This window comes from Crocodylus porosus, unplaced genomic scaffold, assembly GCF_001723895.1.
Source record: "Crocodylus porosus isolate Cpor-Errol unplaced genomic scaffold, CroPor_comp1, whole genome shotgun sequence".
Lineage (NCBI taxonomy): Eukaryota > Metazoa > Chordata > Crocodylia > Crocodylidae > Crocodylus > Crocodylus porosus.
The window spans coordinates 59,725,845-59,733,179 of NW_017728906.1; the positions used below are offsets into that span (position 1 = coordinate 59,725,845).

At 39.6% G+C, this 7,335-nt stretch overlaps 1 long non-coding RNA gene across 1 annotated transcript in view; it reads left to right on the top strand.

Moving 5' to 3' along the window:
- The window catches only part of LOC109305947, a 12,898-nt gene extending 9,371 nt beyond the window's left edge, over nt 1-3,527 (top strand). The window contains exon 4 of the long non-coding RNA XR_002099779.1: nt 3,437-3,527. This is a non-coding gene — a long non-coding RNA (uncharacterized LOC109305947). The remainder of the gene's footprint in view (nt 1-3,436) is intronic.
- The last annotated feature ends 3,808 nt before the right edge of the window (nt 3,528-7,335 follow it).

Consider the following 7,335-nt stretch of genomic DNA (forward strand, 5'->3'; position numbering starts at 1 on the left):
GAGCTCTGGGTTGGGAATGAGGGGCAATGGCATGGGCAGGGCACTAGCATATCAGGGCTGCTCAGTGCCATAAAGCAGTGTGTGGGGGGGGGGGGGCACAGTTGTGGCTGGACCCATGTCCTGGTGAGTGAAAGGGCAGGGGGAGCTCTGATTTTTTTTCCATAATAAAAACCCAAAATTAAATGCCAAAATGTATAGGTATTTAGAATTTATTTAGCAACTGAGGCACTGTTGTCAACTGATACATATATAATTTTTAACATAAATATCTACACTACTTAAAGGATCATTTTGAACATTACTAAAACTAGATAGGAGAAACAAAACCATAGTGAAAAGTCAATAGACAAAGCATTCACATGATTCAGCTGCAGCAACAGAAAAGCATGTCTTCAAACGAGCAAGCGGAATTTGTACTGTTAGCAGTCTTGTCTGTTTGGACTAAAAATCTTGGTGCTGGGTTTCATAGATTTCATAGATATTAGGGACTGGAAGGGACAGGAAGTCTGCAGGGATCAAATGATCCCAGCAAGATAAACATCCTTTTGAATGAGTCCAGAGTAGGTGCTTGCACCACCTCTGGGGGGAGCCTGTTCCAGACCTTGGACACACTGACTATAAAGAAGTTTTTCCTTATATTGAGTCTCAACTGGCCTTCTAAAAGTTTGTGGCCATTAAAACTAGTTATCCCTTGGGGACCCCTGGTAAGCTGGTGTTCTCCCAGATCCTGATGTCTGCCCCGCCTTAATATACTTATAGGCAGCCACCAAATCCCCTCTGAGCTTTCTCTTCTCCAGGCTGAAGAGTCCCATGTCTCTCAGCCTCTCATCGTAAGGTGTGCTCTGGGTTGCTCTCCTCTGGACTCTCACAAGCTTATCCACATCCCTTGTGAAGTGGGGGGGGCCAAAACTGGGGCTTCCAAAGTGTTTTTTCTTTTCCCCAAGGTGAAGTCCCATTTCTCTATGCTGAATGCCATCAGGTTTTGGTCCAGCATCTTTTGTAAATCTGTTTGTTTGAAACAAGGCAGATTATTTTTCTCTACATACTTCTCAGCTTTATCTTTTGTTTCTTGATAAAGTTTAGAAACCCTTAGAATTTGAATCCAGGATTCAGGGTTCAGACCAAATGTCTGAAATCCCAGCACAAGTAGCACGCACCTAATATTTCAGTTTATGTTGCTGATTTGTGACTTATTAAAACTAGTTAAATAATCAAATTAAAAGAGGTTACATTTAGTAAAGCGTCTGTTCACTTGCCTGTAATGAAACTGACAGCTCTTCCGTTAAATGATCAATCAAGTCTCTGATTCTTTCCTGCTCTGCTTGTTTGATTGGAGTTGAGATGTCATAAAAATTAAACTGAATTTTTCATGAGTTTTGATTAGAAGAGTGCATTTTTATCAGGACTGTAATTTTCATTCATAGAAAGTTAAATTATTAAAAACTGCTTTTTAATTGCACAATTGGTGGTAATGTCAAAAACACGATCTGAATTCTAGGTGTTATTCTTTGTCAAAATGAGCTATGAACAAAATGCATTTTTTCTTGCTATATTCTCTGAAGGTAACTGTATTTAAAGATAATGCAATGATTTTGCTAGGGAATAGAAACTTAAGACTTGAAGGTTAAGTCTGAGGCTAGAGGAAAATCAACTGTTTGAAGTTCTGAATATGACATGAAAATTCTGATTATTTAGCAATGAAGAACTTGTCCTACATTTCTTAAAAGGAATAGAAAATTAGCCATGAACATGAAATATCATACACCTTTATATCTAATTGAATAAATGTAGACTCATTCCAATGTCTTTCATTCAAGAAAAAATTCCAATTTAACATTTTCTATTTTAGATCAATCCTCAATTTCAATTTGTAATATTTGGGAGACTGCGAGAACATTAAACAGAGAGAATTTTAATACCATTCTTTGATCTATCCCATATCAAACGAATATTGGTCTTTAGACTAATATGTTGTGTTCCCCCCCCATCTCCCCCCTCCATCACACACACACACACACACACACACACACACACACACACACACACACACACACACACACACTCCCCTGGGGGGAAAAAACAACCAAAAAACAATCTTAAGCCAACATTTTCAGAACCAATAAGTGATTTTGTGTACCTCCATTTTGTAGAGACTGAAAGGACTGATTATTTTTTTTCCAGTGAGTGATGAACAGCCAATCTGGGCAAAGTAGCCCCTTTTGAGACATGTATGGTTAGGAACCAAAAATAAGATATCATCCGTCGCTTCTTTTAAGAGCATTAAAAGAAGAATCTAAATGGGTGACTGGCACAAAGAACTTAGGAATATTGCCATCCTGTATAAATCTCTTGACTATAAACCCATATCTGTATGCAGTCATTTTGCTGGCATGTGTTGTTATATGCATAACAAATTTAATTCAGGGCTTATTGCCTCAGGGATTGATACTGATATAGTACATACAGCAAAAGAGAGGGATATCAGTTATAGAGTGACATATTGAAACAATGACCCACAAAGCTGCTAAAAGTCAGTTGAATAACGGAAGCTCTAATGAAGGTGGAGCAGAATTGTATTCTGTACACTGGGGTCTAACAAATCATGAAATTACATCATAGAAGTGATCACTTTCAAAGACTGAATTATGTATGATTCCAGTTTGGCCTAAATGGTAACCAGAATGAACAGAATAAAGCCTCTGTTTATGCTCAGACAAAATGGTCATGTTCTTAGCAATAAATTAAGGGTACCATTTTTACTGGTTATCATGCTGGTGACAGAGTTTATCAAATCAGTAGTATATGATGACTCTATAAAGGTGAGTACAATCTGAATACATATAACAATTACCCTGCTACAATTATGCTCCTACAGTATTTTTATAGTTGTAGCAGATAACCTGTATAAATAACCATCCCACCATATTTGAAGGCTTTTAGTCTCTTACCTTTCCATTAGAAATTCCTAAATTTTAATAGGAAGTTGGCAGACACATGTTCTCTGAAGTATGTCAGTCTGATGCATAAGTAAATATATATTACTGCAGCTCATTATAACGAGTCATAAAGTAGTATAGTCTAAAAAGTAGAGTAATACAATATCAATTGTAAAAAATCAAACCACAAGATCTACTAAACCTTCAGAAGCTCAAACAGATTGTCCACCACTTTGAAAATAATATAATTGGGGAATCATTCATGCATTTCTTAAAACAATATGAGGCTCTAACTTCTTTCTGGCAGCAAGCACAGGCAATTCCATTTTTTTTCTCAGTAACAGCAAAAAGAACTCACTTATTGGTTCAGTGAATAAAATTTGGAAATTCTTCAGCAGTGGTCCCCCTGTTTTTATGTGGATAGGTTAGGGTGTTATGCCTTGCTTCATGTCAGGGTTGACTGTAGTGTTGCTAAGAGGTTAGACTATTAATTTGTATAGGATAGTTTGGAAAAGGATGATCTTGTCTCAGGCAAGGGTTTGGGCTACATGACCTCTAGAGGTCCCTTTCAGCCCTACTTCTCTGTGAGTCTAATAGCTTCTGTGAGTCAAAAACTGAAAATTATCTCTGTGTTTAACTGCTAGAAAAAATCCAAATGGAATTGAATTAGAGAGTTCCTACTTGAAGAAATTAATGATAAAAGCTTATTTAGGCTATTCATTTAAATCTATGTTCTTTTTCCTGTTGGACTACATTATTGCCACCAAAACATATACAGCCATATTATACTGTTGATTAAAAGAGCACATAGTCTTGTATCCTCATGGTATAAATGGCTACCTAAATTTTAACCAGAAATTTTAAAAGATTTTCTAGTAACAGTACATCCATCTGGTACACAGGATCCAGCAGTTGCATATCATAGCTAATAATGCAATCTCTACAGATACTGGACACATTCAGGTCATTGGAGTCTTACAGGCAAGTTCTGACCAGAGGCATAGATGTTATCTTATAAATGTCAAAAAGAAAGCCCAGTTGTTATATTAGTCTAGACTTCGGAGTTTAATGGCCTGCATGTATGGTTTCTTTCCTGTGGTATATGTTATTTTTGGGTATGCTCCAAGTAAAGTAAAGTAGGCAAAACAAAAAGTGGTTAACTCTCAGGTGAAACTTTGAAAACCTGGAGCTGAGGTAGAGATTATCTGGAGTACAGCAGAGTTTAAGAAGCAGAAAAGGGAGTACAATACATACACATGCGTGCCACCTCACTGAGTTTTGCTTTCAGGATTTCAGTAACGTCAAAAATCCTGGCAATCCATGTTGATTGGTGGCTGTGCTGCATAACTGCACTTTACCACATTAGTTTCACACTGTGTTTTTGTCCAAACATAAATAATCCTTCTGAATCATGGTCATTAGAGTGCTGTAAAAGCATTTGATATTTTCCCCTGCTAAGCTCTTACTTTAACTGCAAAAAAACTGACTAGCAATTTTGTTTCTCAGCAAAACAGCAATAACTGGGAGTAAAATACTTTGAATTAGTCATTCCACCAGCCCGTCTCAGAATGAGAAGCCTTTCTTGCACATAATCTACTATATTTACTTGAATCCAATATGAGTTTTTTCCCCTCCATTTAACCTGGGAGCCACTTCCACATAGTGATCCCAGTGATAACTTCTCTGACAGCCAAGAGCTCCCGAATCAACAAACACCAAAGCGCACAAAGATAAAGATATGGGTACCATTTTGTTATATGAAAGAACCTGGGGGGGAGATGACTTGTCTTGGACTAAGTAGCAGGACTGAAGCCAGTGCTGCTGCTACGGTGTGGTTGTTGCTAGGGTGCCTCAAGGTGGCTTGTGCAGTGGGGGAGTAAGGGGGAGACTATGCAGGGATGGGGGAATACAAGGGAGAACATGCAGCAGGAGGGGAACTGCTGCAGCTCCCCAGCTGGGGGCTGGAGTTGGAGCTGAAGCTGCTGTCACCACTGCTCCCTAGCCAGAGTAAGAGCCATTGCATAGGGTAATCAGTGGGTGGGCAGGCAGGAGGAAGGGGGCAGGTGCCAGAAGGGTAGGTGCTGGGGAGAGGAGGAATTAGAGTTGGGGGACGGTAAATGGCAGAGGAAGGGGGAGAAGGGACAAGGGGCAGGGGGCAGGCTTCCTGCTCCCTTACCACTGCTGCTGCTTTCCCCTCTCCAGCAGTGAAAGGGACAGGGAGGAATTAAAGGCAACCCTCCAAAAATTAGATTCTATACATGGACAATATATACTTTGTTCTAGTTTTCCATATTTTTCCATCATTAGCTTCTATAGATGGAAAACTACAACAAATTTTATAATTTTCCATGTATAGAATCTAATTATTGGAGGGCCATCTTAAACTCGAAGTTGTCTTGGATTTGGGTGTATACAGTACTAATTATCCAGTCCTGGGATTCCTAGATCTATCTAAAACCCTTAAAAGCTATCGGCTTGCTTTAGAGTACTGATGCTCAGCTACAAGTAACCATTGTTGTTTTAATGCATCAATTCATTGTATTTAGAATATTAATCATAATAATAGTAATCATCTAATGAATAATACATGGCACTGTTGCCCAAATTAAGGTACTCTCTGTAATCTCCAAGCTAAATTACAACCTGGCTCATTACTTTGTGCTTACTTAAAATATAAAAGGTATTATTTCATGTCTTGTAAAGAATACTTCTGTGTTGTTAACTAGTTTCACTGTTTACCTTAAACAAAGCTGTTTCCATTTTAGCAATGGGAGAAATAATTCTTATGTTCCTATACTGGATTTTGAATTGGGCCGTATAGCTTTTCTGGTCTCCTACAAAGGTGGAAACTCACATATGCACTACATTAATCAAGGGTGGGCAATTATGTTGGGCAGAGGGCTGCTTACTGAGTTTTGGCAAGCCATCAAGGGCTGCATGACAGGCAGCGGGGGGCAGATAAATATTCATTTTCTAAATTTTGGGGGGGGCCTCACGGGCTGGATAGAATGGCCTGGTGGATCACAGCTGGCCTGCGGGCCGCATTTTGCCTGCCCCTGTTATTAATAGTCCCAAATTGGGATTGAACTGTACCAACTTAGTTCAATATGTGCTGTGGGAGCATTCTCCCCAAATCCCCACCTTCTGAAAAAGAATCTCACCTCTCATTACAGTAATTACTTGTACCTTGCTCTACAGTCTGGTACAGAAGAGAATGGGACAAGGGCAGGATAAAGGTACTGAAGTAGTCCCTGGTTCTAACTTGAGGCAGGGAAAGGCTCCTTGCCGACTATCTCTGCATAAGACCTAGATACATCATCTCTCGATAAAACTGGTATTTTTATTCTTTGATTCATGTATTTTAAATGATGGTAACTCATTCCTTTTTTTTAATAATCTGATTGCCTTCAGCTAGGCTTAATAAGTTGTTATTATAATGATAAACAGTTGCCATTTTCTGTAATGCAGTTGTGTCTTTGTATGTTTGCTTGTATTGAAATGTCATTGCCTTCTTTATTATCTCCTCTAGGTTCTGGAAGTGCTGTATCCTGCCTCCCCTTTCCCCCCCTGATTCCAGAAGAACTACAAGCTTCTTCAGACTGGGAGCCAGCATCAGAAAGGCAGAAGGTGAACAAAGGAAAGGTACTCAGACCAAGGATCTCAACAACACGTTTGGGACTGATTCAGCATCATGTCTCTGTAACAAGAAATGTAAAAAAGAGGGTCAGGGATTGTCTTGGGAGAATTGTCCAAGTCCACTAATGAACTGCTGGCAGTGGTTTACAGAGGGGCAGAGAGGAAAGAAAATGCAGCACAGTAATTGGAACAAGAAGGCACTAGAATAAGCGCCCAGAATTGTTGGTACCTTTGAGGTGGAGCCTGTTGGACATGGTCCCCACTGGTATCCTCAGGGAGAGCTCTAAGGAGCTTTTTAGCAGTCTCTCCAAGGGCAATCCCACAGAAAAGCATACCTTTTGGCAGTAAGTGCTGCTTGATGTATTTCATTCTTTTTGCAGGAGGAAGAGAGCTTCCTTATGAATGACTGAAGGCAGAGTAGATTTTGTCTTCTGTGGGGCACAACTGATTTCAGTCTAAAGTAGGAGCCGTATCAGGAGTTTGCATATTAGTTTCCAACTACCTGTCAAGTGCTTGTTCCCTTATCCATTGAGTAAGGATAACTAAAAGATAACTCCCTCCCCTGTTCCACCCCTACAATCAAATTGATATCTCTTTTGCAGTACCATCTTGATGGGGCTTCTTTACACCCAAATAATTGGCTCCAAGGGACTTACATAGCAGGATACCACAGCAGAGTTTTGCATAGCAGTTTGCCAAGTATCAATCTTCCCCATCCATCCACCATGTAACCACCTCCATAGCCACTGTTTTAATTTTAAGG